Genomic DNA, 17,884 nt, shown 5'->3' with positions numbered 1-17,884 from the left:
GTCATTGTTAAGCCAACAAAGTCTGTGCTGGCTCGGCCACGTTAATCGGGTGCATGACTGCCGTACACACAAAGACATTTTGAATGGTGAATTGGTCACTGGCTCATGTCCTCCTGGGATTCCATACCTCTGTTACAGGGACACTTGCAAACCAGGTATCAAAATTGCGGACATCCACACTAGAAGACAGTGACTCGGGGCCATGACATCTGGATGCTGACTGTTTGGAGAGGCATTGGAATAGGTGGGAAAAAATGAAAAGCTTAGCCAGCCAAGGAGAGGGCCCAGAGAGAACATAGGCCAGTGACTTGTACACCTTCTCAGGCCGCTGTCTTTTATTACTATTATTGTTCCTGTTATTATTGGCTGTCCCTCGCTAGTGAGGATGATTGTGTCCCGTGATTCTGAAGATGACTGACGAGACCGATTCCAGATGTGCAGTCTTTATGGCATTTGGGGAATTTGTTGTCATGCGGGATGTGTGGTCATGTGTTATCACGTCGGGTCATGGCGTGAACGTTTTGCCATTTTGGCTCTTCCTCTTCATTTTCTTGTCGTTGCGGCTCAAGATGTTGGCGATCCTTCACCACAGACTCTGCTGCCTCGAGCTTCGGTCCAAGGTGACGATCTCCCAGGAATGAATGTCAATGTTGCCTCTCTTCATGTGGGCTCTCTGCACATCCTTGGAGCGCTTCTTTTGTGCTTCTCTGCCCTGACTGGGCCTGGAGAAGATGACCTGCTTTGGGACCCTGGTATCTGACACCGGAACTGTATAACCAAACCACTGAAGCTGATGGCGGATGATCATATCCTCGATGCTTATGTGAGCACCTGCATGTGAGAGGAAACTGAAGTTGGTGTTTCTGTCCTACAACTTAAGATGTAAGATCTGCGCTGGCAGCGTTGATGCAATGACTTCAGATCTTTGAGGTGCCATTGATGTGTTGCCCATGTTTCGGCCCAATGCAGTACAGAATTGACCACGACCGCATGGTAGACCATGAGTTTGGTGTTAATTTTGACATCATGGTCTTCAACCACTCGCTTCCTCAGCTGACCAAATGCTGCACCAATAGATTTCAGGCAGTGTTCGATCTCTTTGTCAATTTCAGCCGTCTATGAAAGATACCTTTGAAGCTACTGGAAGTGTTCCAAATTTCCCAGGCACCCATCATGAATCCTAATCAATGGGGGAAGGACTTCTGCATTTGGAGTTTACTGATGGTAGGCTTTAGCTATCTGAATGTTGAGTGTCAATGCCATCTTCTCAAATACCTCAGTAAATACATCAATGATTCTCTGGATTTCCATTTCCAATACAGCATTTGCTGCAGCATCACCAGCGTATTGGAGCTCAGTGACTGGGGTCGGCAAGGTCTTAGTTTGTGATTGGATTCATCTGAGAGTAAATAGTTTACTGTCCATTCCAGTTGTAAGCTGCAATCCATCGGGCAGCTTGTCTCTACTCAGACGGAGCAAAGAAGCAAGGAAGGTCAAAAACAGAGTTGAAGCGACCATTCAACCTTGTTTCTCATCCGTCTTAACAGCAAACAGACTAATGTATCCATTGTTAAGGATCGCCACTCGCATTTCATCATGAAACAGGCAGAGGGTGGGAAAATTTTGGAGGACTTGCATATTTCAGCAGAATCTTCCAGCGTCCCTCATGAATTACAGAGTCAAGTGCCTTTGTCAAATCAAAGAACGCTATGTAGAGAGGTTGATTTGTTCGTGACATATTTTCTTGTAGCTGGCGACATGTAAAAATCATGTTGGCCGTGCCTCTTGATAGCCTAAGGCCACATTGAGATTCAAGGAGTATCTCTTGAGCAAGCATAATAAGTCGATTCAGAAGGGTTCTTGTAACGATCTTTTCTGCAATGGGAATCAGGGGAGATGGCTGTGTAATTTGCACCACTGCATTTGTCCTCTTTCTAGAAGATTGTCACAATGATGGTGTCCTTGAGGTAATTTGGGATGTCCTGTTCATTCCAGCTCTGTGGGATCAGGGCATGGAGCTGTAATGTTAGTTCCTCTCCTCCCTCCTTCCTTCATTTGTGTGATGGCTTGCATCATCTCCATAGACGTTGGTGGAGTTCTGAGCTCATCCCTAATTAGGTGTTGTGGGGTGGAGTTGAAAACACTCTCTTCAGCGACTGATACTTGATTGAAAAAGTCTTCAAATTGGACCCAGCAACATGCTACCTCTGCAACAAACGCAGCCAAGAGCTGCCATGCCAGAGTGGAGCTCCTCCAGCTCACACCGAGTTGGGAATCACGGTACAAACCATCGCTGTACAAGATGTAGTACAGCCAACTGCTGCTGTTGACAGAGTATTATGTCTCCAACAAATGAAATGGAAAGAAAGGACTTTCCAAAATACATCCATTTAGTAGGCACGCCTGAAAGGTAGAATTGAACCACTCTGTTGCTAGACAGCTACAGGTTTGAAGCCTGCACCCCAGACCACTGAGGGTCATCAAGGAATTATTTGTTTTTTGTCGGAGCGGTATATAAACCACCAATGTCTTCCTCCTTTTTAGTTTGCAGCGATTTATTCTGTGCTTTTTAAAATATCTCTCTGACTATTATTCCGCAAGTCTTCAAATTACAAACTGAAATCACTGCAGCAAAGAAGTTTCAACTCAGTTCACATGGATGATGCCTGCAAACCCATCACAATCTGCAGACACATATGCAAATATTGAACATTCTGATTGGACAAGGTCGCCAATTCAGAAGTGCTGGAGCCTGCTAATTCCACCAGCACAGAGTCATTGTTAAGCCCACAAAGTCTGTGCTGGCTCGGCCACGTTTATCGTGTGCATGACTGCCGTACACACAAAGACATTTTGAATGGTGAATTGGTCACTGGCTCATGTCCTCCTGGGATTCCATACCTCTGTTACAAGGACACCTGCAAGCCAGGTATCAAAACTGCGGACATCCACACTAGAAGACAGTGACTCGGGGCCATGACATCTGGATGCTGACTGTTTGGAGAGGCATTGGAATAGGTGGGAAAAAATGAAAAGCTTAGCCGGCCAAGGAGAGGGCCCAGAGAGAACAGAGGCCAGTGACTTGTACACCTTCTCAGGCCGCTGTATTTTATTACTATTATTGTTCTTCTTATTATTGGCTATCCCTCGCTAGTGAGGATGATTGTGTCCCGTGATTCTGAAGATGACTGACGAGACCGATTCCAGATGTGCAGTCTTTATGGCATTTGGGGCATTTGTTGTCATGCGGGATGTGTGGTGATGTGTTATCACTTCGGGTCATGGCATGAACGTTTTGCCATTTGGGCTCTTCCTCTTCATTTTCTTGTCGTTGCGGCTCAAAATGTTGGCGATCCTTCACCACAGACTCTGCTGCCTCGAGCTTCGGTCCAAGGTGACGATCTCCCAGGTATGAATGTCAATGTTGCCACTCTTCATGTTGGACCTCTGCACATCCTTGGAGCGCTTCTTTTGTGCTCCTCTGCCCTGACTGAGCCTGGAGAAGATGACCTGCTTTGGGACCCTGGTATCTGACACCGGAACTGTATAACCAAATCACCGAAGCTGATGGCGGATGATTATATCCTCGATGCTTATGGTACCTGCATGTGAGAGGAAACTGATGTTTCTGTCCTACAACTTAAGATGTAAGGTCTGCGCTGGCAGCGTTGATGCATTGACTTCAGAGCTTTGAGGTGCCATTGATGCGTTGCCCATGTTTCGGCCCAATGCAGTACAGAATTGACCACGACCGCATGGTAGACCATGAGTTTGGTGTTAATTTTGACATCATGGTCTTCAACCACTCGCTTCCTCAGTTGACCAAAGGCTGCACCAATAGATTTCAGGCAGTGTTCGATCTCTTTGTCAATATCAGCCGTCTATGAAAGATACCATTGAAGCTACTGGAAGTGTTCCAAATTTCCCAGGCACCCATCATGAATCCTAATCAATGGGGGAAGGACTTCTGCATTTGGAGTTTACTGATGGTAGGCTTTAGCTATCTGAATGTTGAGTGTCAATGCCATCTTCTCAAATACCTCAGTAAATACATCAATGATTCTCTGGATTTCCATTTCCAATACAGCATTTGCTGCAGCATCACCAGCGTATTGGAGCTCAGTGACTGGGGTCGGCAAGGTCTTAGTTTGTGATTGGATTCATCTGAGAGTAAATAGTTTACTGTCCATTCCAGTTGTAAGCTGCAATCCATCGGGGAGCTTGTCTCTATTCAGACGGAGCAAAGAAGCAAGGAAGGTCAAAAACAGAGTTGAAGCGACCATTCAACCTTGTTTCTCATCCGTCTTAACAGCAAACAGACTAATGTATCCATTGTTAAGGATCGCCACTCGCATTTCATCATGAAACAGGCAGAGGGTGGGAACATTTTGGAGGACTTGCATATTTCAGCAGAATCTTCCAGCGTCCCTCATGAATTACAGAGTCAAGTGCCTTTGTCAAATCAAAGAACGCTATGTAGAGAGGTTGATTTGTTCGTGACATATTTTCTTGTAGCTGGCGACATGTAAAAATCATGTTGGCCGTGCCTCTTGATAGCCTAAGGCCACCTTGAGATTCAAGGAGTATCTCTTGAGCAAGCATAATAAGTCGATTCAGAAGGGTTCTTGTAACGATCTTTTCTGCAATGGGAATCAGGGGAGATGGCTGTGTAATTTGCACCACTGCATTTGTCCTCTTTCTAGAAGATTGTCACAATGATGGTGTCCTTGAGTTAATTTGGGACGTCCTGTTCATTCCAGCTCTGTGGGATCAGGGCATGGAGCTGTAATGTTAGTTCCTCTCCTCCCTCCTTCCTTCATTTGTGTGATGGCTTGCATCATCTCCATAGACGTTGGTGGAGTTCTGAGCTCATCCCTAATTAGGTGTTGTGGGGTGGAGTTGAAAACACTCTCTTCAGTGACTGATACTTGATTGAAAAAGTCTTCAAATTGGACCCAGCAACATGCTACCTCTGCAACAAACGCAGCCAAGAGCTGCCATGCCAGAGTGGAGCTCCTCCAGCTCACACCGAGTTGGGAAACACGGTACAAACCATCGCTGTACAAGATGTAGTACAGCCAACTGCTGCTGTTGACAGAGTATTATGTCTCCAACAAATGAAATGGAAAGAAAGGACTTTCCAAAATACATCCATTTAGTAGGCACGCCTGAAAGGTGGAATTGAACCACTCTGTTGCTAGACAGCTACAGGTTTGAAGCCTGCACCCCAGACCACTGAGGGTCATCCAGGCATTACTTATTTTTTGTCGGAGCGGTATATAAACCACCAATGTCTTCCTCCTTTTTAGTTTGCAGCGATTTATTCTGTGCTTTTTAAAATATCTCTCTGACTATTATTCCGCAAGTCTTCAAATTACAAACTGAAATCACTGCAGCAAAGAAGTTTCAACTCAGTTCACATGGATGATGCCTGCAAACCCATCACAATCTGCAGACTCATATGCAAATATTGAACATTCTGATTGGACAAGGTCGCCAATTCAGAAGTGCTGGAGCCTGCTAATTCCACCAGCACAGAGTCATTGTTAAGCCCACAAAGTCTGTGCTGGCTCGGCCACGTTAATCGGGTGCATGACTGCCTTACACACAAAGACATTTTGAATGGTGAATTGGTCACTGGCTCATGTCTTCCTGGGATTCCATACCTCTGTTACAAGGACACCTGCAAGCCAGGTATCAAAATTGCGGACATCCACACTAGAAGACAGTGACTCGGGGCCATGACATCTGGATGCTGACTGTTTGGAGAGGCATTGGAATAGGTGGGAAAAAATGAAAAGCTTAGCCGGCCAAGGAGAGGGCCCAGAGAGAACAGAGGCCAGTGACTTGTACACCTTCTCAGGCCGCTGTATTTTATTACTATTATTGTTCTGCTTCTTATTGGCTATCCCTCGCTAGTGAGGATGATTGTGTCCCGTGATTCTGAAGATGACTGACGAGACCGATTCCAGATGTGCAGTCTTTATGGCATTTGGGGCATTTGTTGTCATGCGGGATGTGTGGTGATGTGTTATCACTTCGGGTCATGGCATGAACGTTTTGCCATTTGGGCTCTTCCTCTTCATTTTCTTGTCGTTGCGGCTCAAAATGTTGGCGATCCTTCACCACAGACTCTGCTGCCTCGAGCTTCGGTCCAAGGTGACGATCTCCCAGGTATGAATGTCAATGTTGCCACTCTTCATGTTGGACCTCTGCACATCCTTGGAGCGCTTCTTTTGTGCTCCTCTGCCCTGACTGAGCCTGGAGAAGATGACCTGCTTTGGGACCCTGGTATCTGACACCGGAACTGTATAACCAAATCACCGAAGCTGATGGCGGATGATTATATCCTCGATGCTTATGGTACCTGCATGTGAGAGGAAACTGATGTTTCTGTCCTACAACTTAAGATGTAAGGTCTGCGCTGGCAGCGTTGATGCATTGACTTCAGAGCTTTGAGGTGCCATTGATGCGTTGCCCATGTTTCGGCCCAATGCAGTACAGAATTGACCACGACCGCATGGTAGACCATGAGTTTGGTGTTAATTTTGACATCATGGTCTTCAACCACTCGCTTCCTCAGTTGACCAAAGGCTGCACCAATAGATTTCAGGCAGTGTTCGATCTCTTTGTCAATATCAGCCGTCTATGAAAGATACCATTGAAGCTACTGGAAGTGTTCCAAATTTCCCAGGCACCCATCATGAATCCTAATCAATGGGGGAAGGACTTCTGCATTTGGAGTTTACTGATGGTAGGCTTTAGCTATCTGAATGTTGAGTGTCAATGCCATCTTCTCAAATACCTCAGTAAATACATCAATGATTCTCTGGATTTCCATTTCCAATATAGCATTTGCTGCAGCATCACCAGCGTATTGGAGCTCAGTGACTGGGGTCGGCAAGGTCTTAGTTTGTGATTGGATTCATCTGAGAGTAAATAGTTTACTGTCCATTCCAGTTGTAAGCTGCAATCCATCGGGGAGCTTGTCTCTATTCAGACGGAGCAAAGAAGCAAGGAAGGTCAAAAACAGAGTTGAAGCGACCATTCAACCTTGTTTCTCATCCGTCTTAACAGCAAACAGACTAATGTATCCATTGTTAAGGATCGCCACTCGCATTTCATCATGAAACAGGCAGAGGGTGGGAACATTTTGGAGGACTTGCATATTTCAGCAGAATCTTCCAGCGTCCCTCATGAATTACAGAGTCAAGTGCCTTTGTCAAATCAAAGAACGCTATGTAGAGAGGTTGATTTGTTCGTGACATATTTTCTTGTAGCTGGCGACATGTAAAAATCATGTTGGCCGTGCCTCTTGATAGCCTAAGGCCACATTGAGATTCAAGGAGTATCTCTTGAGCAAGCATAATAAGTCGATTCAGAAGGGTTCTTGTAACGATCTTTTCTGCAATGGGAATCAGGGGAGATGGCTGTGTAATTTGCACCACTGCATTTGTCCTCTTTCTAGAAGATTGTCACAATGATGGTGTCCTTGAGGTAATTTGGGACGTCCTGTTCATTCCAGCTCTGTGGGATCAGGGCATGGAGCTGTAATGTTAGTTCCTCTCCTCCCTCCTTCCTTCATTTGTGTGATGGCTTGCATCATCTCCATAGACGTTGGTGGAGTTCTGAGCTCATCCCTAATTAGGTGTTGTGGGGTGGAGTTGAAAACACTCTCTTCAGCGACTGATACTTGATTGAAAAAGTCTTCAAATTGGACCCAGCAACATGCTACCTCTGCAACAAACGCAGCCAAGAGCTGCCATGCCAGAGTGGAGCTCCTCCAGCTCACACCGAGTTGGGAAACACGGTACAAACCATCGCTGTACAAGATGTAGTACAGCCAACTGCTGCTGTTGACAGAGTATTATGTCTCCAACAAATGAAATGGAAAGAAAGGACTTTCCAAAATACATCCATTTAGTAGGCACGCCTGAAAGGTGGAATTGAACCACTCTGTTGCTAGACAGCTACAGGTTTGAAGCCTGCACCCCAGACCACTGAGGGTCATCCAGGGATTATTTATCTTTTGTCGGAGCGGTATATAAACCACCAATGTCTTCCTCCTTTTTAGTTTGCAGCGATTTATTCTGTGCTTTTTAAAATATCTCTCTGACTATTATTCCGCAAGTCTTCAAATTACAAACTGAAATCACTGCAGCAAAGAAGTTTCAACTCAGTTCACATGGATGATGCCTGCAAACCCATCACAATCTGCAGACTCATATGCAAATATTGAACATTCTGATTGGACAAGGTCGCCAATTCAGAAGTGCTGGAGCCTGCTAATTCCACCAGCACAGAGTCATTGTTAAGCCCACAAAGTCTGTGCTGGCTCGGCCACGTTAATCGGGTGCATGACTGCCTTACACACAAAGACATTTTGAATGGTGAATTGGTCACTGGCTCATGTCTTCCTGGGATTCCATACCTCTGTTACAAGGACACCTGCAAGCCAGGTATCAAAATTGCGGACATCCACACTAGAAGACAGTGACTCGGGGCCATGACACCTGGATGCTGACTGTTTGGAGAGGCATTGGAATAGGTGGGAAAAAATGAAAAGCTTAGCCGGCCAAGGAGAGGGCCCAGAGAGAACAGAGGCCAGTGACTTGTACACCTTCTCAGGCCGCTGTATTTTATTACTATTATTGTTCTGCTTCTTATTGGCTATCCCTCGCTAGTGAGGATGATTGTGTCCCGTGATTCTGAAGATGACTGACGAGACCGATTCCAGATGTGCAGTCTTTATGGCATTTGGGGCATTTGTTGTCATGCGGGATGTGTGGTGATGTGTTATCACTTCGGGTCATGGCATGAACGTTTTGCCATTTGGGCTCTTCCTCTTCATTTTCTTGTCGTTGCGGCTCAAAATGTTGGCGATCCTTCACCACAGACTCTGCTGCCTCGAGCTTCGGTCCAAGGTGACGATCTCCCAGGTATGAATGTCAATGTTGCCACTCTTCATGTTGGACCTCTGCACATCCTTGGAGCGCTTCTTTTGTGCTCCTCTGCCCTGACTGAGCCTGGAGAAGATGACCTGCTTTGGGACCCTGGTATCTGACACCGGAACTGTATAACCAAATCACCGAAGCTGATGGCGGATGATTATATCCTCGATGCTTATGGTACCTGCATGTGAGAGGAAACTGATGTTTCTGTCCTACAACTTAAGATGTAAGGTCTGCGCTGGCAGCGTTGATGCATTGACTTCAGAGCTTTGAGGTGCCATTGATGCGTTGCCCATGTTTCGGCCCAATGCAGTACAGAATTGACCACGACCGCATGGTAGACCATGAGTTTGGTGTTAATTTTGACATCATGGTCTTCAACCACTCGCTTCCTCAGTTGACCAAAGGCTGCACCAATAGATTTCAGGCAGTGTTCGATCTCTTTGTCAATATCAGCCGTCTATGAAAGATACCATTGAAGCTACTGGAAGTGTTCCAAATTTCCCAGGCACCCATCATGAATCCTAATCAATGGGGGAAGGACTTCTGCATTTGGAGTTTACTGATGGTAGGCTTTAGCTATCTGAATGTTGAGTGTCAATGCCATCTTCTCAAATACCTCAGTAAATACATCAATGATTCTCTGGATTTCCATTTCCAATACAGCATTTGCTGCAGCATCACCAGCGTATTGGAGCTCAGTGACTGGGGTCGGCAAGGTCTTAGTTTGTGATTGGATTCATCTGAGAGTAAATAGTTTACTGTCCATTCCAGTTGTAAGCTGCAATCCATCGGGGAGCTTGTCTCTATTCAGACGGAGCAAAGAAGCAAGGAAGGTCAAAAACAGAGTTGAAGCGACCATTCAACCTTGTTTCTCATCCGTCTTAACAGCAAACAGACTAATGTATCCATTGTTAAGGATCGCCACTCGCATTTCATCATGAAACAGGCAGAGGGTGGGAACATTTTGGAGGACTTGCATATTTCAGCAGAATCTTCCAGCGTCCCTCATGAATTACAGAGTCAAGTGCCTTTGTCAAATCAAAGAACGCTATGTAGAGAGGTTGATTTGTTCGTGACATATTTTCTTGTAGCTGGCGACATGTAAAAATCATGTTGGCCTGTGCCTCTTGATAGCCTAAGGCCACATTGAGATTCAAGGAGTATCTCTTGAGCAAGCATAATAAGTCGATTCAGAAGGGTTCTTGTAACGATCTTTTCTGCAATGGGAATCAGGGGAGATGGCTGTGTAATTTGCACCACTGCATTTGTCCTCTTTCTAGAAGATTGTCACAATGATGGTGTCCTTGAGGTAATTTGGGACGTCCTGTTCATTCCAGCTCTGTGGGATCAGGGCATGGAGCTGTAATGTTAGTTCCTCTCCTCCCTCCTTCCTTCATTTGTGTGATGGCTTGCATCATCTCCATAGACGTTGGTGGAGTTCTGAGCTCATCCCTAATTAGGTGTTGTGGGGTGGAGTTGAAAACACTCTCTTCAGCGACTGATACTTGATTGAAAAAGTCTTCAAATTGGACCAAGCAACATGCTACCTCTGCAACAAATGCAGCCAAGAGCTGCCATGCCAGAGTGGAGCTCCTCCAGCTTACACCGAGTTGGGAAACACGGTACAAACCATCGCTGTACAAGATGTAGTACAGCCAACTGCTGCTGTTGACAGAGTATTATGTCTCCAACAAATGAAATGGAAAGAAAGGACTTTCCAAAATACATCCATTTAGTAGGCACGCCTGAAAGGTGGAATTGAACCACTCTGTTGCTAGACAGCTACAGGTTTGAAGCCTGCACCCCAGACCACTGAGGGTCATCCAGGCATTATTTATTTTTTGTCGGAGCGGTATATAAACCACCAATGTCTTCCTCCTTTTTAGTTTGCAGCGATTTATTCTGTGCTTTTTAAAATATCTCTCTGACTATTCTTCCGCAAGTCTTCAAATTACAAACTGAAATCACTGCAGCAAAGAAGTTTCAACTCAGTTCACATGGATGATGCCTGCAAACCCATCACAATCTGCAGACTCATATGCAAATATTGAACATTCTGATTGGACAAGGTCGCCAATTCAGAAGTGCTGGAGCCTGCTAATTCCACCAGCACAGAGTCATTGTTAAGCCCACAAAGTCTGTGCTGGCTCGGCCACGTTAATCGGGTGCATGACTGCCTTACACACAAAGACATTTTGAATGGTGAATTGGTCACTGGCTCATGTCCTCCTGGGATTCCATACCTCTGTTACAAGGACACCTGCAAGCCAGGTATCCAAATTGCGGACATCCACACTAGAAGACAGTGACTCGGGGCCATGACATCTGGATGCTGACTGTTTGGAGAGGCATTGGAATAGGTGGGAAAAAATGAAAAGCTTAGCCGGCCAAGGAGAGGGCCCAGAGAGAACAGAGGCCAGTGACTTGTACACCTTCTCAGGCCGCTGTATTTTATTACTATTATTGTTCTTCTTATTATTGGCTATCCCTCGCTATTGAGGATGATTGTGTCCCGTGATTCTGAAGATGACTGACGAGACCGATTCCAGATGTGCAGTCTTTATGGCATTTGGGGCATTTGTTGTCATGCGGGATGTGTGGTGATGTGTTATCACTTCGGGTCATGGCATGAACGTTTTGCCATTTGGGCTCTTCCTCTTCATTTTCTTGTCGTTGCGGCTCAAAATGTTGGCGATCCTTCACCACAGACTCTGCTGCCTCGAGCTTCGGTCCAAGGTGACGATCTCCCAGGTATGAATGTCAATGTTGCCACTCTTCATGTTGGACCTCTGCACATCCTTGGAGCGCTTCTTTTGTGCTCCTCTGCCCTGACTGAGCCTGGAGAAGATGACCTGCTTTGGGACCCTGGTATCTGACACCGGAACTGTATAACCAAATCACCGAAGCTGATGGCGGATGATTATATCCTCGATGCTTATGGTACCTGCATGTGAGAGGAAACTGATGTTTCTGTCCTACAACTTAAGATGTAAGGTCTGCGCTGGCAGCGTTGATGCATTGACTTCAGAGCTTTGAGGTGCCATTGATGCGTTGCCCATGTTTCGGCCCAATGCAGTACAGAATTGACCACGACCGCATGGTAGACCATGAGTTTGGTGTTAATTTTGACATCATGGTCTTCAACCACTCGCTTCCTCAGTTGACCAAAGGCTGCACCAATAGATTTCAGGCAGTGTTCGATCTCTTTGTCAATATCAGCCGTCTATGAAAGATACCATTGAAGCTACTGGAAGTGTTCCAAATTTCCCAGGCACCCATCATGAATCCTAATCAATGGGGGAAGGACTTCTGCATTTGGAGTTTACTGATGGTAGGCTTTAGCTATCTGAATGTTGAGTGTCAATGCCATCTTCTCAAATACCTCAGTAAATACATCAATGATTCTCTGGATTTCCATTTCCAATACAGCATTTGCTGCAGCATCACCAGCGTATTGGAGCTCAGTGACTGGGGTCGGCAAGGTCTTAGTTTGTGATTGGATTCATCTGAGAGTAAATAGTTTACTGTCCATTCCAGTTGTAAGCTGCAATCCATCGGGGAGCTTGTCTCTATTCAGACGGAGCAAAGAAGCAAGGAAGGTCAAAAACAGAGTTGAAGCGACCATTCAACCTTGTTTCTCATTCGTCTTAACAGCAAACAGACTAATGTATCCATTGTTAAGGATCGCCACTCGCATTTCATCATGAAACAGGCAGAGGGTGGGAACATTTTGGAGGACTTGCATATTTCAGCAGAATCTTCCAGCGTCCCTCATGAATTACAGAGTCAAGTGCCTTTGTCAAATCAAAGAACGCTATGTAGAGAGGTTGATTTGTTCGTGACATATTTTCTTGTAGCTGGCGACATGTAAAAATCATGTTGGCCGTGCCTCTTGATAGCCTAAGGCCACATTGAGATTCAAGGAGTATCTCTTGAGCAAGCATAATAAGTCGATTCAGAAGGGTTCTTGTAACGATCTTTTCTGCAATGGGAATCAGGGGAGATGGCTGTGTAATTTGCACCACTGCATTTGTCCTCTTTCTAGAAGATTGTCACAATGATGGTGTCCTTGAGGTAATTTGGGACGTCCTGTTCATTCCAGCTCTGTGGGATCAGGGCATGGAGCTGTAATGTTAGTTCCTCTCCTCCCTTCTTCCTTCATTTGTGTGATGGCTTGCATCATCTCCATAGACGTTGGTGGAGTTCTGAGCTCATCCCTAATTAGGTGTTGTGGGGTGGAGTTGAAAACACTCTCTTCAGCGACTGATACTTGATTGAAAAAGTCTTCAAATTGGACCCAGCAACATGCTACCTCTGCAACAAATGCAGCCAAGAGCTGCCATGCCAGAGTGGAGCTCCTCCAGCTTACACCGAGTTGGGAAACACGGTACAAACCATCGCTGTACAAGATGTAGTACAGCCAACTGCTGCTGTTGACAGAGTATTATGTCTCCAACAAATGAAATGGAAAGAAAGGACTTTCCAAAATACATCCATTGAGTAGGCACGCCTGAAAGGTGGAATTGAACCACTCTGTTGCTAGACAGCTACAGGTTTGAAGCCTGCACCCCAGACCACTGAGGGTCATCCAGGCATTATTTATTTTTTGTCGGAGCGGTATATAAACCACCAATGTCTTCCTCCTTTTTAGTTTGCAGCGATTTATTCTGTGCTTTTTAAAATATCTCTCTGACTATTATTCCGCAAGTCTTCAAATTACAAACTGAAATCACTGCAGCAAAGAAGTTTCAACTCAGTTCACATGGATGATGCCTGCAAACCCATCACAATCTGCAGACTCATATGCAAATATTGAACATTCTGATTGGACAAGGTCGCCAATTCAGAAGTGCTGGAGCCTGCTAATTCCACCAGCACAGAGTCATTGTTAAGCCCACAAAGTCTGTGCTGGCTCGGCCACGTTAATCGGGTGCATGACTGCCTTACACACAAAGACATTTTGAATGGTGAATTGGTCACTGGCTCATGTCTTCCTGGGATTCCATACCTCTGTTACAAGGACACCTGCAAGCCAGGTATCAAAATTGCGGACATCCACACTAGAAGACAGTGACTCGGGGCCATGACACCTGGATGCTGACTGTTTGGAGAGGCATTGGAATAGGTGGGAAAAAATGAAAAGCTTAGCCGGCCAAGGAGAGGGCCCAGAGAGAACAGAGGCCAGTGACTTGTACACCTTCTCAGGCCGCTGTATTTTATTACTATTATTGTTCTTCTTATTATTGGCTATCCCTCGCTAGTGAGGATGATTGTGTCCCGTGATTCTGAAGATGACTGACGAGACCGATTCCAGATGTGCAGTCTTTATGGCATTTGGGGCATTTGTTGTCATGCGGGATGTGTGGTGATGTGTTATCACTTCGGGTCATGGCATGAACGTTTTGCCATTTGGGCTCTTCCTCTTCATTTTCTTGTCGTTGCGGCTCAAAATGTTGGCGATCCTTCACCACAGACTCTGCTGCCTCGAGCTTCGGTCCAAGGTGACGATCTCCCAGGTATGAATGTCAATGTTGCCACTCTTCATGTTGGACCTCTGCACATCCTTGGAGCGCTTCTTTTGTGCTCCTCTGCCCTGACTGAGCCTGGAGAAGATGACCTGCTTTGGGACCCTGGTATCTGACACCGGAACTGTATAACCAAATCACCGAAGCTGATGGCGGATGATTATATCCTCGATGCTTATGGTACCTGCATGTGAGAGGAAACTGATGTTTCTGTCCTACAACTTAAGATGTAAGGTCTGCGCTGGCAGCGTTGATGCATTGACTTCAGAGCTTTGAGGTGCCATTGATGCGTTGCCCATGTTTCGGCCCAATGCAGTACAGAATTGACCACGACCGCATGGTAGACCATGAGTTTGGTGTTAATTTTGACATCATGGTCTTCAACCACTCGCTTCCTCAGTTGACCAAAGGCTGCACCAATAGATTTCAGGCAGTGTTCGATCTCTTTGTCAATATCAGCCGTCTATGAAAGATACCATTGAAGCTACTGGAAGTGTTCCAAATTTCCCAGGCACCCATCATGAATCCTAATCAATGGGGGAAGGACTTCTGCATTTGGAGTTTACTGATGGTAGGCTTTAGCTATCTGAATGTTGAGTGTCAATGCCATCTTCTCAAATACCTCAGTAAATACATCAATGATTCTCTGGATTTCCATTTCCAATATAGCATTTGCTGCAGCATCACCAGCGTATTGGAGCTCAGTGACTGGGGTCGGCAAGGTCTTAGTTTGTGATTGGATTCATCTGAGAGTAAATAGTTTACTGTCCATTCCAGTTGTAAGCTGCAATCCATCGGGGAGCTTGTCTCTATTCAGACGGAGCAAAGAAGCAAGGAAGGTCAAAAACAGAGTTGAAGCGACCATTCAACCTTGTTTCTCATTCGTCTTAACAGCAAACAGACTAATGTATCCATTGTTAAGGATCGCCACTCGCATTTCATCATGAAACAGGCAGAGGGTGGGAACATTTTGGAGGACTTGCATATTTCAGCAGAATCTTCCAGCGTCCCTCATGAATTACAGAGTCAAGTGCCTTTGTCAAATCAAAGAACGCTATGTAGAGAGGTTGATTTGTTCGTGACATATTTTCTTGTAGCTGGCGACATGTAAAAATCATGTTGGCCGTGCCTCTTGATAGCCTAAGGCCACATTGAGATTCAAGGAGTATCTCTTGAGCAAGCATAATAAGTCGATTCAGAAGGGTTCTTGTAACGATCTTTTCTGCAATGGGAATCAGGGGAGATGGCTGTGTAATTTGCACCACTGCATTTGTCCTCTTTCTAGAAGATTGTCACAATGATGGTGTCCTTGAGTTAATTTGGGACGTCCTGTTCATTCCAGCTCTGTGGGATCAGGGCATGGAGCTGTAATGTTAGTTCCTCTCCTCCCTTCTTCCTTCATTTGTGTGATGGCTTGCATCATCTCCATAGACGTTGGTGGAGTTCTGAGCTCATCCCTAATTAGGTGTTGTGGGGTGGAGTTGAAAACACTCTCTTCAGCGACTGATACTTGATTGAAAAAGTCTTCAAATTGGACCCAGCAACATGCTACCTCTGCAACAAACGCAGCCAAGAGCTGCCATGCCAGAGTGGAGCTCCTCCAGCTCACACCGAGTTGGGAAACACGGTACAAACCATCGCTGTACAAGATGTAGTACAGCCAACTGCTGCTGTTGACAGAGTATTATGTCTCCAACAAATGAAATGGAAAGAAAGGACTTTCCAAAATACATCCATTTAGTAGGCACACCTGAAAGGTGGAATTGAACCACTCTGTTGCTAGACAGCTACAGGTTTGAAGCCGGCAACCCAGACCACTGAGAGCCATCCAGGCATTATTTATTTTTTGTCGGAGCGGTATATAAACCACTAATGTCTTCCTCCTTTTTAGTTTGCAGCGATTTATTCTGTGCTTTTTAAAATATCTCTCTGACTATTATTCCGCAAGTCTTCAAATTACAAACTGAAATCACTGCAGCAAAGAAGTTTCAACTCAGTTCACATGGATGATGCCTGCAAACCCATCACAATCTGCAGACTCATATGCAAATATTGAACATTCTGATTGGACAAGGTCGCCAATTCAGAAGTGCTGGAGCCTGCTAATTCCACCGGCACAGAGTCATTGTTAAGCCCACAAAGTCTGTGCTGGCTCGGCCACGTTAATCGGGTGCATGACTGCCTTACACACAAAGACATTTTGAATGGTGAATTGGTCACTGGCTCATGTCTTCCTGGGATTCCATACCTCTGTTACAAGGACACCTGCAAGCCAGGTATCAAAATTGCGGACATCCACACTAGAAGACAGTGACTCGGGGCCATGACACCTGGATGCTGACTGTTTGGAGAGGCATTGGAATAGGTGGGAAAAAATGAAAAGCTTAGCCGGCCAAGGAGAGGGCCCAGAGAGAACAGAGGCCAGTGACTTGTACACCTTCTCAGGCCGCTGTATTTTATTACTATTATTGCTCTTCTTATTATTGGCTATCCCTCGCTAGTGAGGATGATTGTGTCCCGTGATTCTGAAGATGACTGACGAGACCGATTCCAGATGTGCAGTCTTTATGGCATTTGGGGCATTTGTTGTCATGCGGGATGTGTGGTCATGTGTTATCACTTCGGGTCATGGCATGAACGTTTTGCCATTTGGGCTCTTCCTCTTCATTTTCTTGTCGTTGCGGCTCAAAATGTTGGCGATCCTTCACCACAGACTCTGCTGCCTCGAGCTTCGGTCCAAGGTGACGATCTCCCAGGTATGAATGTCAACGTTGCCTCTCTTCATGTTGGACCTCTGCACATCCTTGGAGCGCTTCTTTTGTGCTCCTCTGCCCTGACTGAGCCTGGAGAAGATGACCTGCTTTGGGACCCTGGTATCTGACACCGGAACTGTATAACCAAATCACCGAAGCTGATGGCGGATGATTATATCCTCGATGCTTATGGTACCTGCATGTGAGAGGAAACTGATGTTTCTGTCCTACAACTTAAGATGTAAGGTCTGCGCTGGCAGCGTTGATGCATTGACTTCAGAGCTTTGAGGTGCCATTGATGCGTTGCCCATGTTTCGGCCCAATGCAGTACAGAATTGACCACGACCGCATGGTAGACCATGAGTTTGGTGTTAATTTTGACATCATGGTCTTCAACCACTCGCTTCCTCAGTTGACCAAAGGCTGCACCAATAGATTTCAGGCAGTGTTCGATCTCTTTGTCAATATCAGCCGTCTATGAAAGATACCATTGAAGCTACTGGAAGTGTTCCAAATTTCCCAGGCACCCATCATGAATCCTAATCAATGGGGGAAGGACTTCTGCATTTGGAGTTTACTGATGGTAGGCTTTAGCTATCTGAATGTTGAGTGTCAATGCCATCTTCTCAAATACCTCAGTAAATACATCAAT

General features: G+C 45.6%; 6 non-coding genes across 6 annotated transcripts; all 6 read right to left on the bottom strand.

Moving 5' to 3' along the window:
• Positions 1-2,400: 2,400 nt before the first annotated feature.
• On the bottom strand, positions 2,401-2,487 carry trnastop-uca. Its single transcript has one exon. It is a non-coding gene; the product is annotated as a tRNA-Sec (tRNA).
• Positions 2,488-5,165: 2,678 nt separating this feature from the next.
• Positions 5,166-5,252, bottom strand: trnastop-uca. Its single transcript has one exon. It is a non-coding gene; the product is annotated as a tRNA-Sec (tRNA).
• A 2,678-nt stretch (positions 5,253-7,930) lies between these two features.
• Positions 7,931-8,017, bottom strand: trnastop-uca. The gene has a single exon. It is a non-coding gene; the product is annotated as a tRNA-Sec (tRNA).
• Positions 8,018-10,696: 2,679 nt separating this feature from the next.
• On the bottom strand, positions 10,697-10,783 carry trnastop-uca. The gene has a single exon. It is a non-coding gene; the product is annotated as a tRNA-Sec (tRNA).
• Positions 10,784-13,461: 2,678 nt separating this feature from the next.
• Positions 13,462-13,548, bottom strand: trnastop-uca. The gene has a single exon. It is a non-coding gene; the product is annotated as a tRNA-Sec (tRNA).
• A 2,678-nt stretch (positions 13,549-16,226) lies between these two features.
• On the bottom strand, positions 16,227-16,313 carry trnastop-uca. Its single transcript has one exon. It is a non-coding gene; the product is annotated as a tRNA-Sec (tRNA).
• Positions 16,314-17,884: the final 1,571 nt, after the last annotated feature.

Source organism: Carcharodon carcharias, chromosome 5 (assembly GCF_017639515.1).
Source record: "Carcharodon carcharias isolate sCarCar2 chromosome 5, sCarCar2.pri, whole genome shotgun sequence".
Lineage (NCBI taxonomy): Eukaryota > Metazoa > Chordata > Chondrichthyes > Lamniformes > Lamnidae > Carcharodon > Carcharodon carcharias.
The sequence above is the reverse complement of the archived record's forward strand: the minus strand, read 5'-3'. Positions and strand labels throughout refer to the sequence as shown.